This window comes from Tympanuchus pallidicinctus, unplaced genomic scaffold (assembly GCF_026119805.1).
Source record: "Tympanuchus pallidicinctus isolate F22 unplaced genomic scaffold, pur_lepc_1.0 scaffold1, whole genome shotgun sequence".
NCBI classification, from domain to species: domain Eukaryota; kingdom Metazoa; phylum Chordata; class Aves; order Galliformes; family Phasianidae; genus Tympanuchus; species Tympanuchus pallidicinctus.
In genome coordinates this window covers 22,511,930-22,525,905 of record NW_026294618.1, presented here as the reverse complement: position 1 = coordinate 22,525,905, position 13,976 = coordinate 22,511,930, and the positions used below count along the sequence as shown (strand labels likewise).

The 13,976-nt window shown below is 46.4% G+C and overlaps 1 protein-coding gene across 2 annotated transcripts in view; it reads left to right on the top strand.

Annotated features, from left to right (window-relative positions):
• Window positions 1–10,220: 10,220 nt before the first annotated feature.
• ELOVL5 (ELOVL fatty acid elongase 5) overlaps window positions 10,221–13,976 on the top strand; it is a 39,668-nt gene continuing 35,912 nt past the window's right edge. The window contains exon 1 of one of the 2 annotated variants that reach the window (XM_052677058.1): window positions 10,221–10,332. The gene's annotated coding sequence lies outside the window, so the exon portion shown is untranslated. Of the gene's footprint in view, window positions 10,333–11,040; window positions 11,161–13,976 lie in introns of those variants that run through there. The other variant, XM_052677066.1, reaches the window with a different exon arrangement.

Here is a 13,976-nt window from a genome sequence, read left to right as displayed (position 1 = left end):
CTGGTTGGCTCAGGAAGATAATGCATTCTACTGACCATCTTAGGGAAGACCATTTACACAAGCAGTTGACCTGCTCAACTGATACTGTTGAACTGTAGTTGATTAGCTATAAAAGTGGCTACCTTCCACCCCCCTTGTGTTAAGTTCATCTTCTACATAGGCACTGGGGGACATACTTAGTGCTCATGGTAGTTGATGGTTGGACTAGATGGCCTGAGAGGTCTTTTCTGACCTTACTGACTCTGTGATTCTATGATTTCTTCCCAATAGTTGTGGTCACTTCCTACACTCTTTCCTGAACTTCCTAAGAACATCATCTTTGCCTACCTCCTCTGAGCCTTCTTTCTTGGTTCTCTCTGTGTTCTTTTAGGTATAGGGTGTTGTGCTATGATATCAAACCAGGAATTGTGTTTTACAAAGTCAAGTTACACACATTTGTTCATTTTGAGAGCCTATGTTTTTTTCCCGCAGATTCATGACAAAATCCATACTACATATTGTAGAGTGCAATAGTGTAGTAAGAAACTACATTCTGATGAACATGAGCTATATTAAACACAGGAACAAAGATGTGGTGCTAACATACAGATGGCAGAGTTCAAAGCCTTCCAGTGCCTCTGTAGCCATCTGTGTTGTCCCTGGAACAACCATCCCCACAGCTTTGGTTGTGGGAATGCTAAGCTTCCTCCCCAGAGCCATCACCACACGTGGGATAACGTGACGGCGACTTTCCAGTTGGTCCTGCAGAGATTAGGGCTGGGGAAAGGGCAGAGGAAAGGCGAGTACTGTGTCTTGAAATAAACGCAGGATCTAAGTATAACAAAGCTATCTGCTGGAAGCAGTGGGGCAGCTAACAGCCCTGCCTTTGGTCATGGCCCATGGGAGCTCTGCAGAGAGGAAGCAGTACCTCACTGTACCAGACGCAGCACAGGAACATCTAGGGTAGAGCGCCATGGCTCCAGGCACTCGCAGGGCCACACGTCACAAGCCCAAGTGTCAGAACTGTATTATTATTAAACAAAATGCACTTTCCTACTATCCTTTAAAGAAGACAACCTTATATCAACAAAAGGGTGAGTTATGGTGAGTTTGCTTGTAGTCCTAATCCTAATGGACTTCATGCTGTTGCCATTATTAGACAAGACTTTACCATGTGGGTGGAAGCCGAAAACCAGCCAAGAGTGAAGAGACAAATAAGAAACTATTTGAAGAATGGGGATTTCAAATGAGAGCCTTTGATGATTAATGCACTGCTGCTGCAGTCATGAGAACTGGGCCAGAAGTCAAAACTCTGAGCTGCCTTTCCTGTGGGGTTAGTGCTCCAGCTACAGAGCTGTGATGTTTATAGAAGGAGACACAATCAATGATCCATACAAGACATGTAACAAGGCAACTACCTTGTCAAAATGACATGAGGAGGAGCAGCGTATAGTAAAAAGAAAATAGGCTTTGGTGATGCTTTTTTTCCCTCATAAAAGTAGACTGAAGTAAGCAAGACATATTGGAGCTGGCGGTGTATTGTTTGGCAGCAGTTCAAAGCAAGGACCTTGCTCACACTTTTTGATGTGTGCACCTGCTATGTGCAAAAGGTAAAGGATGAGGGACACGGTGTCTCTGCACAGAATAAAGGGAGGAATTGCTTATTCCTCCTGAGTGACAGAGGATGCTCTGCACAGCCCAAGCAGGGAAGAAACGTATTCAGGGAGTGTGTGAAACAGTGTGAAACTGCTGTATAAAATAACAAAATCCTGAGGTTTAATGCTGGTGGGTGTCCATACATAAAGGAATTATTTAAAAAAAACACACCCCATTCAGCTTCTCCTGGTATACAACAAAAAGACAACAGAGTTGTTTACAAAGACCGTTCATGCATGGTTAAGTTCACACAGAAATCTCCATTCAAGTGAAAGGTGAGGTGGGTGTGAGGATACCGCCCATGCTAAGCTACAGCTTCAAAGTGTTTTTTCTCAGCAGAAACTGCATCCAGAATGTAGTGCATTTCACCAATAAGTAGGAGTTCAGACAATTTTTAACTCATCTAATTATAGCTTATTTGTTGTGATACTGTAATTAAGAGCATTGAGGCACTCTCATACATATGCCTAGATGAGTTTCTGGTGCCAAGATGAGCTGTTAGCAGCTACAAGTGCCCTTGTTATACACACTGCTAATTTAGGTGTAGTTAAAATACATATAAGGGCTCAGGCACCATAAGTGAGTCCCTGCAGGCAAAAAAGTCCCTGTGCATGAACAGTAGCTGGAAGCCTGGCCCAGAGCGAGAGCAATGCATGCCAGCTTCAACCTATGGAGATTTATGCTAATATACTTCATTTCTCACTTCCAACCGGAAATAAGAGCACAAAAAGTTTATTCCCATGGTTGAAATGATGCCTGGCAACTCACTGAATGGCAGTAGCGAGGACTTTCTGAGTTCCAGCTGTTTCCCTCTGTCCCAGTGAAGCCCTACCAGAGACAAAAGGGTCTGGGGACATCCCTGCACAGCGATCCCCACGCTGGAGCTGGATGCAGCAGGGAATGAGCCACAGCAACTGCTCAGAAATGTTTGGTCCTTACAGTGTTTTATTGAAATATGTGGCGACAAGGAGACCTTCAGGCAGGAACCTGACAAGAGCTGAAGGCTCATGAAATCTGGGATCGCAGAGCTGAAGGAAAATAAACCTAACTATACTTCATATCTTTCTTAAAAACAAAACAAAGCGGCCAGAGAAACAAACTCCTGCAAGCCTACAGCTTTGTCACACTCCAGGAGATAATCACACATTACACGAGCTATTTGCCTTGCAGTTCTGCAACACTCAACTGCCAGTTTCAGTGTATCTGGGCTCCTTCAGCCAGCTTCTCAGAGTGCAGAAAAGAAGTTGTGGTTCCTGTTTCAAAACACAAGAGCAGTCTGAGGTTGGATATATGCTGCTACAGCTTTCCATTTTAGAAAGTCAATGCATAAGATTACTCCAATAATAAAATTAGAAGATAGTAGGCCAATAATACTGAATCTCCACCTTTTGAATGAGAAAAAGGCAATTACAAGAATTGCATACCATAGAGAATTTTTAATAATTGATCAGATAAGAACATGGTATATACAGTTAGTAAATAATAACAATACAGCTATTAGACATTGATGCAGGTAAGTTGAGAATAGAACCTTTTACCTCAGAAATCACTGAAAAGATTAACCTTACGTGCAAGAGACAAAACTGTCCCAAAAGAGGAACTTAGTTTAATATGTACTTATGCTAGAGAAATACAGACAAAGAAAAAAAAAAAACCAACATAATCAAGAACTGGGTCTCATAATCCCAATGCATTCATAAAAGTTGCTGCTCTTACGTGTAGATCTACTACTCTTCCTCTCTGAGCAGTCAACAAGCAAGCCACAGAGACAGCGCATTGGGTGTGCAGAGAACTCATCTCCTGGGAAGAAGATATGAAGAAGGCAGTTTTGTGTACTGAGGATTCAATGTCTTGCAGCCAGAGAGGGAGGCCTAAAGCTGGTCTGCACGGTGATTCCAGAATAAAACAGGCTATTAAAATCACACACAGTAGCTCTAGAGGATAAATGTACAGATACAATGGTTTTCTTTAAGGAAGAAGATCTTTTGTAAATACAACAGATTAAAAAGGGAGAGGAACTGTAGCAGAACTTAAGTGCTGTCAGGAAACAGCCTACTCAATAAGATGGCTGCAGTAATGACCTAATACTTAATGACGGTTCAGGTAAGAGGTGGTGGCACAAATTTTAGCAGCAGGGCAATTTGAATGGATTTAATACTTGAAAAATTAATTAAAATCTAATACATGAAAAATTCCAAAAAGGAACAACAACCATTCAGACTTATGTATGTGCTCTAGGATAATTTAGAGTATTTACAAAAATACTTTTGCCTGCCTTTTTTGCATTAAGATGGTACGATTTGCTCTTAGCTCTAAGCAGTGGGTCAGTATTTTCTCTCAACAGCAGAATTATCTCAAACGGTTTACACTGGCTATGGTTAAAGAGAAGTGGACAGGGAGCACGGCACACAAACAGGACCACATCCCTCTCAGAGGTACAGTCACTGATGTTTTCTACCTGAGGTTATGTGGGAGCACATCCGATAGCCTGTGCTCTCTGTAAAGCAAGTCTCCAACCGGCAGGACTGATTATCCAGGCAGTAAGGAGGGAATGTCTGGAGATCTTTGGTAAACTGCCTTTTGAAATCGGGAAAACAAACCATTCCTAGGGCTTTGAGGTCAAATAGGTGTCTTGGATGGTAAATGACCCAATATCTGTATCAACCTTATCTCAGCAGTGAGGACAACCCACTTCTCCTCCTCATTCTCTTATTCTCTGTTTTTCACTCTTTCATTCCTTTACTTCCTATGGAAAGCTGTCTTAGCCTACAGCCATCTATAAGGAAGCCTAACAAAAAGTTACATTCATGTTTCCCCTTCCCTTCCAAACAAATGCTGTCCAAAGCTGCTTCTCTTAACCAGTACATCTGAGACTTTCAGTGGAAATACAGAGGTGTACTCCTACCAGCTCTACTATACTGAGTGATGTAACAAGTCCAGATGCCATTCCCACTAGTTTTGAGTAGAGATAGTAATGAAAGATAAAGCAGACAGGCTGCAGTGGACTGTGATGTTGTTTTGGAAGAATAAATGTTGTCTGAAAGATTAGATGTTGCAATCCATACAGTAAGCCAACAAAAAGACCCCATAAAAGGAACAGTCAAGGAGTAAGCATCCTGTTACTAACATAAAATAATGCAGTTCATCCTTTGATTGCAGTTCCAATTAGGGCTGAGATGATCCTCCCCACTCCCATCCCACATCCCACTCCCTCCATCAACCAGCAAGACTCCATACAGGCTCAGTGGCTTATGCCCCACTAGAGGCTGGATTTGCACCAGACAAAGGTACGCTTTGAGCCGTTTTGAAAATCAGATGCCTCTGACTGCCATTTCTAATGCAGGACCAACTGGTGCAGAATGACGTGTGGGCACTGCCTACACAGCTGGCTGAGTATGTGTGCCTCTTGGTTAACTGACTGTTCTTTTCCTTGTGTCTTATCTTCATTACTTTTGTAACTACCTGCTCCTTTATTACTTGCTCATCAGAAACACCTTTACCGTCTGCTATTGACAGTGACAGCCATCTAGCAGTGTCACAGGGGGAAAACAGCTAGTATACAGTGGCAAGATCCCCAGGGCTTGTTATTTTCTAAGCTCGGGGCAATCGAAGCTTAGCAGCCAACTGACGACACCAAAGAAAAATGCATGTAACTAAGATAAGCAGCACTGGCAAGAGTGGATTTTCACCAAATTTTCTCTCTGACATGCAGCACTGTGAGAGAGAAAAGCATACTATCAACAACAGCATAGAAAACTTTCCAATTATTTAACATATGTTCTGTTTGGCTAGAAATGAAACATTTTGCTATCGCAGGACACCATCTGTTCTGCCTCTGGGGTAAGCCTGGCTCTTAACATACATCACAGGTTTGCTGAGTTGATACAGTCCTAGAAAATAATCATTTACCTACAGCACTGAACACTGAAGGGAGATAAAAGAACAGGAAATGCAGGAAAGTAACTTGCTAATACGAAATGCATGAAACTGGATTAGAAATATGGGGCAGAACCTTGTCTCCACTCTTGCATGGGAGAATTTTGCCCTTGCTGGCAGAAACCAAAAGCACTCTCAAAAGTTACAGCAGTTGGTAACACGATCATCCCTCAGAGTAGAGCCAGTGTGTTCACACCAGTTCTGTGCTGAAGTCTCAAACCCTCAGCTTCACCCTGCCACTTTTTATAGTGCCTGCCAAGTAAGGAACTGCCAAGAAAACCCCATCCAGAAGCTTTCTGCATAACAATCAAGTAATCAAAATTTTACAAGCAGCATAAATCATTTGTGCTTTGCACAGAAGAAATTGCCATATTCTGAGGAAAGAGATACTGAAACTCCATGCCTGGTTCTTTAGTTTGGTGTTTGATTTAAAGTGAACAGTAATCATATACCACTTATCTCACTGATAAAAAACATGGGACTGCCACAGTCAGCCTGGACAGAAGCCAAAGCAAACTCAAGCAGAACTGAGAATTTGAATTGAGATGACTGTCACAAGTGATGGTTGTTCATTCAAATCAAGAAAAATTGGTTTGTTTCAAATCTCAGTAGAGACCTCTTCATTATAATGTGCATGATGAACCACTACTAAATATGCATGGCATGGATATCTAGTTGATTTTAGGAAAGTTCTGGTTCCTCACCTCCCCCATCCCTCAGAAAAAAAAGAAAAAGAGATGTAGGCTTGTTTCCCTGCAATGCACAGTTCCATCACTTTATCCAGGCTAATTTCAAGCAAAACACCAATGGACCTTCTACTCCAAACTCTTTATCCTGTGCTAAAGCTCACTGACTCTCAGTTCTACTTATGGCTGTTCCAGCTGTTGCCCTCCTATCTGCATTCTCAAGCACTAGCAGCTTTTTAGCCTGCTCTCTTTGCTTATCATTGCAAAAGTAGCAAGTTGGTTTAGTGAGGACAACTGTGTCTGCTGAGGCCCCTTGTCATCTCTGCTGCGGATACCTAGGATGAGCCATTCATGGCTCAGCTTTTCACAGTCCTCAGCATTCCGCCTCCTCTCTCAGGACTACGATAGACCTGAGACACACATAAATCCCCTGGTCGGGGACCTCTGGATGAAATAAGTTATCCAAATGCAAGGCATAAATTGCATTATGCCTGTCCTTGCTATCTTTCTGTCTGAATCCTCGATAATGTTTAATTGTCCCTCTTCTGAACTCCAGCCTCATCGATCCCGCTCTGATAACGAGGTCTATGAAGTCCATCCTGAGCAAACACACTGATAGCATTTCCATCAGCACTCAGCAGGGAGGCCAAGGGTGATGTTTTCACTTGTGGAAAACTTGCAGATTTTCTAACAAAACACTAAGGAATCCATGACTCGGTACATACGTAGCCCAAAACGACACTGGCCTGCCCCTAACTCCTCGCTCGGTGATAAAACTACTCAGCAAATTTAAAACTCTTAAAACATGAACAAAAAACCCATTTGTTTACTTAGTTCTCCTAACAGGGTTATTCTGAAACAAAGCTTTCCTATGCCACGACCTTGTTCTTATTTTCTGACTGATAAGAGCACAAGAACTTTAGAGAGGTCAGGTGAGGAAAAGAAGCAGCTGATCAGGGAGGTGGTACCACGCTGGCAATGCCCAAATTCTCCAGCTTCATCTTCCCTCCTATGCTGGCCACATCTCAGGCAGGAAGAAAGGAACTCTCTCCCATGCAGGGTACTGCTCGCCTTCCAGCCTGGCCCTTGCGTTGGCATTCCCAGTGTTCTGCTTCATCCCCTCTTGCATCTGAAGTTGCAGAGGCTGTTATTTATTTTTAAACTACCAGATTGAGTCTTAATTATTTAAGCATCTCCCAGATATAGAAAGCTGTTTTGGCTGTGAAAGTAACACTCAGTGCAATCATATCACATCAATAAACCATGAAAATAAATGTGTACACCTGTTGGGAAGCAACTTTATTTAAAGCTCATTTAAAAGTCCAGTTCAGATTTACAGATGTGAAAAGACCCAACATTGTTCACATTTCAATAAGCACATGGCATTTCAGCTCAAGTGAGAAAAAAAAAAAGGGACTTGCACCTCATCCCACTGACTTTGTTAGGAGCAAGATGGCTTTATTTCCCCTGAAACCAGAAGGAACACCTCTGTGACACCCAAAATGAAAGCCTTGGCAAGAGGCCTTCGGACAGGTGTACTCACTTCAGAGTTGTGCTAGCTTTCATTTTAATTCTGAAGTGCTAAAACTTAATAGGTAAGGACAGCTGTGAATGCTCATGCCTTATTGCAAACTGTTACAAAGGCTCACATCACACATGCAAAGATCATACAGAGGCTCTGTTTCTTCAGAGAGAAAGGGAAATGGGAAACTTGGGCTTCAAAAGCAGACATTCTTCAAAACCTTCATTGCTTCATGGCTTCAAAACCTGTACATTCTTAGTAACTAGGATCAAGAAATAAGGTAACACATTACGGTGTGGCCACAATGTCCAGTTTGGAGAAATGATTTTTTTATGTCCAATCTTAGGTAGGGTTGGATTTTTTTTCTGCTCACACTGGGCAAACGAACAGTTAAAACGTTACCTGATAGTATCACCCTAGGGAATTGCTTGCACATTGGAGTCAAACCAGGCCAGCCCTACACGCAACATGCTGCATAGGCTAAATGGCCATAGACATAGGACCGGTGAATTACTACAGAAGAAGAGCTACTGGCTGGCAAGGTTAGCTATCATTTGCATTGATAGCTTCATCTGTACAGCCTTTTCTTACAGTCAGAGGGAAAAAAAGATCCGTACTCATCCAGCTCTCTAAAATTGCTGACTGTGCAATTCAGTACTGCCTTTGAGCACTAATCTTCGATCTTGAGTACAGCTCAAGCAAAATGCTGCTCTATTCCTCTCCTTAGCGAAGCAAAGCTGCATTTTATTTATGTAACATTTTCACTAAACTAGCAAAGAGGTGGAGCAAAGTCAAAGAAAAAAAAATGACGGAAAAAAAGACAAGGAAAAAGCCATCTCTCTTCCAGCATGAGAGAGTATGAACAGCAGCCTGACTGGAAAAGAAATGGGCTGCTGACTAAACTCTGGCCACAGTGACCCCAGGCTCCCCGCGGTTGCCTGGTATGGGTTGTCAGCACCCAGTGGAGGTACGGAACAGTGTGGGGTAGGCTCTTCACTGAATGTGCTGCATGTTGGAGAGGAGCCAGCGAGAATGTGTTAGGATTCCTTCCTCAAACATTTGACACAATCAGGACAGGCTTAGAATATATATCTAAATTACACAGCAAAGTCAGGGTTTTATTATATGATCAAGATAAGATCTCGCCTTATTTACCACACACACCGCTTCCATTCAAATGCATTATTATGTTGCAAAGCCTTTTATTCCAAACATAGCAAACAGATCAACAGAACCTACCTGCAACCTTTAATTTAGGCTTGTGGCTCACCTCATTATGGCAGTCTTTAATTACATTATCCCATATTGTTTTTCACTGGGATGGAAAATGCTCACTTAATCAGCAGCCTCTCAATATTTTGTTTAATCCTCAGGAGTCAGTGTGGAGGCTCAACTTGTTGGGCACAGCTGGAAGCAGCTGGACTTCCTGCTGGGCTCCCTATGGGCTCTCTGCATTGAGTGCCAAGTGCTGCCATCCCACTCTATGCCCTTGAAGTCAACCTGACACCACAAAACCCATAGAATAATTGAATCATTAAGGATGGATAAGACCTTTAAGATCATTTAGTCCAGCCATCAATCCAGCACAGCCATCCCCACCATGCACACTATGTCCCTCAGTGCCACATCAACACATTTCTTGAACACCTCCAGGGACGGTGACTCCAGCACCACCCCAGGCAGCCCATTCCAGTGCCTCACTGCCCTTTCTGAGAAGAAATTTTTCCTAATATCCAACCTGAACCTTCTCTGGTGCCACTCAAGGCCATTCCATCTCATCCTGTCGCTGTTACCTGGGATGAGAAGCTGGCCCCGCTCCTCACCATAACCTCCTTTCAGGTAGTTTAGAGAGCAATAAGGTTTCCCCTGAGCCTCCTCTGCTCCAGACTAAACAACCCAGTTCCCTCAGATGCTCCCCATAAGACTTGTGCTCCAGACCCTGCACGGCCTTGTTGTCCTTTGGACACGCTCCAGGGCCTCCGTGTCCTTCTTGTGGTGAGGGGCCCATAGCTGAACACAGCACTCGAGGTGCAGCCTCCTGAGTGCTGAACACAGAGAGATGGTCACCTTCCTGCTGGCAACACCACTGCTGACACACACCAGGATGCCACTGGCCTTCTTGGCCACCTGGGCACACTGCTGGCTTACGTTCAGCCCCCTGTTCCCTAAATCCTTTGCCTCTGCGCAGCCTGCCACGCTGGGGCCATTCTGCCCCAAGCCTGTATGAATTCATGGGGTCCTTGTGATCACCAACCCACTGCACACCCACGAGGCCAACCCAGGCACCCTCGAAATGGCGGCACGACCGCCCCCAAAACTTCCAGCGCAGCCACGGCCTCCTCCGGCCATGATGTCACACCGCGCCCCCTCCCGCCCCCCACTCCGCCACCCTTCGCACCATCGTTACGTCACGATCAGCCCATGGGGGAGGGACCGGGGGAGGACGCGGGGCGGTGGAGCCCCACCGCTCCGCCCCCGCCTCCGCCCCCGTCGTCCCGCAGCGTGCCAGAGCCGGCCGGTGCCGCCGCCGCCCGCAGCCTGCCGCGCCGTCAGGTAGGGCCGCCGGGCTGTGGTGCGGTCGTGCGCGCCCGGGAGGAAGAGGTGCCGGAAGGGCGTGGGGTGGTCGGTGTGGCGGCGGCTGGGCTGGGGGCGGCAGCCGTGCGGGGGGCTGCGGGCGGCGGGGGCTGAACCGGGTTTTTTCCCCCCAAATCGCCTTCCGAAGAGCATGATGCAATCCGGCATTGCCATGGCTACTGCAGCTTCGCGAGCCCCCCTCCCCGCTCCGCGGTAGGGAAGCGGGTCCTTGCGTGCTGTGCGGGGAGGGCGAAAAAAAAAAAAGAATTAAAGAACAAAACAAAACGTGGAATCAAAAGCGTTGGCGGCGGAGCTATAACGGGAACGGCGGGGCCGCGGGGGCGGCGTCCGCGCTTGGTGCCCCGCGGAAGTGGATCGGAGCATCCCGAGCCCCGCGCGGCGCGGGGGCGCTGCCGGGCCGCTGGGGGGGGGGCGGGTGAGGCGGCGCGACGGGACGGGAACGGGATGCGGCCACGTGCCGTGGGCTCTGCCGAAAACTTCCCCGCGTCGCCGCCGTGCCGCCGCGCTCCGTCTCGACAGCGTGCCGCGTGGGGCCGTGGGGGGCGGGGGGTTTCTCCGGGGATCTCCCCGTCCGCAGACAAAGGCGGATCTGCGGGGCCGAGCTCTCCCGCCGGGCACCGCTGCTTGCTCGGCACGACGGGCTATGGCCGGATGCAGAAGACGGACTGATGTATCGCTCCGGCTGCGGGAGGCTGGAGGTGCCGGCGGTGCCCCGGCGGCGTATCGGGCACCTCTGTGGAAAACGCAGGCGGAGAGCTCGGCCCAGCCGCCGGGGATGGTGAGGAGGTAAAAACAACACGAGAAAAAGGCGCGGGTGCTGTTGTATTTAGGATGCTTCCGAACAGGAAGTCTCGAAACCGCTCCGTGCAAACGACACACGCCCTGCAGCTGGAGCCAGGCGAGGGGGAGCTCGGGCTGCTCGGCTGGGCACGGCCATTCGTCCGAGTCCGCTCCCAGGGTAAGGCAGCGCCCGACCTGCCGCCGGCCCTGAGACGGAGGCTTTGCCGCCGGGACGCAGCGCGGATTCGTGTTGCAGGCAGAGAGAGAGGGGGTTTGTTTGTTTTTAATGCCAAGTCATGAATAGCACCGGAGGGTTTGGTGATCTAATGTAGGCATTCCAGCCTAAGCCTGCCTCGTTCCTTTGCCTGAGGGTTTGTTGGAAGGATTCACGGCTCATGCTGGGTGCTGGTGTGCCCTCGCTGCCAGGAGCAGCAGCACAAACAGCACCAGGGCTGTAAGCCTGCAGCGCACAGCGTTATGTGCTGCTATTCAGGAAGGAAGGCCAGAGCTTCTTCTAAAGCGTGTATGTATCTGGGCTGCAGTAGTCATAATCTATTGCTGGAGCAGCAGATAACCAAAGCGTGTTCCAGAATGGGACCATTTTGCTGGCTAGGGTGTCTGTTGGCAGGCACGGATGAAGGGTTTCCCTTGAAACTTGCATGCCTGTGGATGGCTGGGCTTGGCGTGCTGGAAATGCCTGCCAGCTTTCTGCACGTGTCAAAGAGAGCTCTGCACCAAGGTTAGTAATGGGTTTGCCACATCAAAGATGCCAACCAACAGAGCTCATGGGTCCAGGACGCTGTAAAACATGCCAGAATTTGGGATCTTGTGCTGGATTTCTTGCACGAGTAACGCGTGCTGGAAGCACTTCGGGGTTTCTTTGTGTGTTTTTTTTGTCCATAATAAGCAAAGGAAATGGTAAGTGGACTAAGCTAGGGGGCACGATATTGGAGACATGGTTTAGTGGGTACAGTGGTGATGAATTGATGGTTGGACTACATGGTCCTAGAAGTCTTTTCCAACCTTAATAATTCTATGTATTATACTCAGTATTTTAGCATTCAGAAGCAATCAGAGAGCAGTCATGAAGTTAATGTGTCACGGAGCTTTGTCTTGGAAGTTCAGGATGAGTTGCTCTGTTTGTTCCACTGTGGTCATACTCATTTAAAAAGCAGTCACACTTTGTATAGTTTGGTTTACTTTCTGTATCAGCAGTTGATTTCTTAGAATGAAACTCACGTGTATCTGTAACATAAACAGAGCATCATTAGGGGTATTCAGCTGATGTGCTGTCTGACTGACCTTTAGGTATACTTAGTGCAGTATTTCAGTAAGCTGTTGTCTTTACGTTTCTCAGGAAGAATTCCTCACTGCATTCCTTGCCTGTTGAACAGTCAGAGCTGAAATTAAATATTTTGAATTCTCTCATCTTATCTGTTCTTTCCACATTGACCTTCATTTTATGTTGATTGTAAGAGGCATTAAATTGGAGAAAATACAGTTAACAGAGCAACAACAGAAAAATCTATCTGTCTTGTTGGAAAGAATACTGTGAGTTTGGCAGGCTCCTGTACAGGAACTTCAATTGCTCATTCTTGTGCAGCTTGTTGGAAAGACTTTTGAAGGTTCTGATTTTTTGGATGCAGATCTGACCATTGTAGGTTTCCAAACTGCTGTGGTGTTCCTGTTTGAGTTGTCACATGTGGGAAGCCCAGCACTGAGCTGTCGGTGAGCACGTTCTTTTTAAGTGTTGTTCTGCTGGTAACTGGTTAATTGCTTTCACACAGCAAACAGATCTCATTCCTTTATCTTCCTCGTTTCTGGGCCACAAACGTTGCAACACGAAACACTTCTGTGGCTGTAGAGCTCAAAATATCCACCAGGGTACAGCAACATGGCATTGCTCAAATACAAGAGTGATTTGCAAGGCCAAAACAATTCCTGCCCTTGCTGTCTCCTACCTGTCTTCTACTGGTCTCAGCACTACTTGAAGGAGTGAGTCTCTAGAGCAGTGACTGTGCAGGAGAGCAGCTGAGAGGCATTCCAGCTGTCACTATTGCTGTCAGCTTGCTGCCTGGCCAGAGGTACCCGCCTCTGAGGCAAGAAGCCAAGCTGCTCTTGTCTTATGCAGAGTTGTCTGCTGAAGTGGGCAGCACTGGAGAGGCTCCCTCAAACCTGCCTGTTGTTTCACTGCTGACGAGCAGAAGCACATGGAATCGTAGATGGTGTGGGTCAGAAGAGACCTTAAAGACAGTCCCTTTCCAACACACTTGCCGTGGGCAGGGTTGCCACCCACTAATCAGGCTGCCCAGGCTCAATCCAGCCTGCATTGAACACCTCCAGGGAATACTTCTGCAAATGATGTGCTATCCTGAGATGTTTCACAGACTGTTTCCTTTTCGAAGCTCCTGAATTCCATTAGAGATTTGCCAGTTCTTTGTATAGGTCACGAAGACACCTATTTATTCTGATGCTTTTTGCAGTAAGCTTCCCCGAGCAACCAGTCAATTTGCTCATTTTGTCTTCTCAATCTGTCCTCCTTCATTGCTGTATCTAGAATTGGCCTGATACATGTGAGTGCTTTTGAGGCTGTTGGCCTCAGCTCCAGCAGAAACATTCTCCTGCTTTTACAATGTACCAAATTATATCCTTCCAGGACATAACATATGCTTCTGAAAGCTGTATAATAGACTTCAGAAATTGATGCTTACTGTGTGCCACTCAGACTCCAAAACACTTCACAAAACTGACAACAATCCTTGTAATCTGTAGCTGTTTTGTCATGTACAGTGTAGTCTCTAATTGGTTTTGTGATTCCTAAG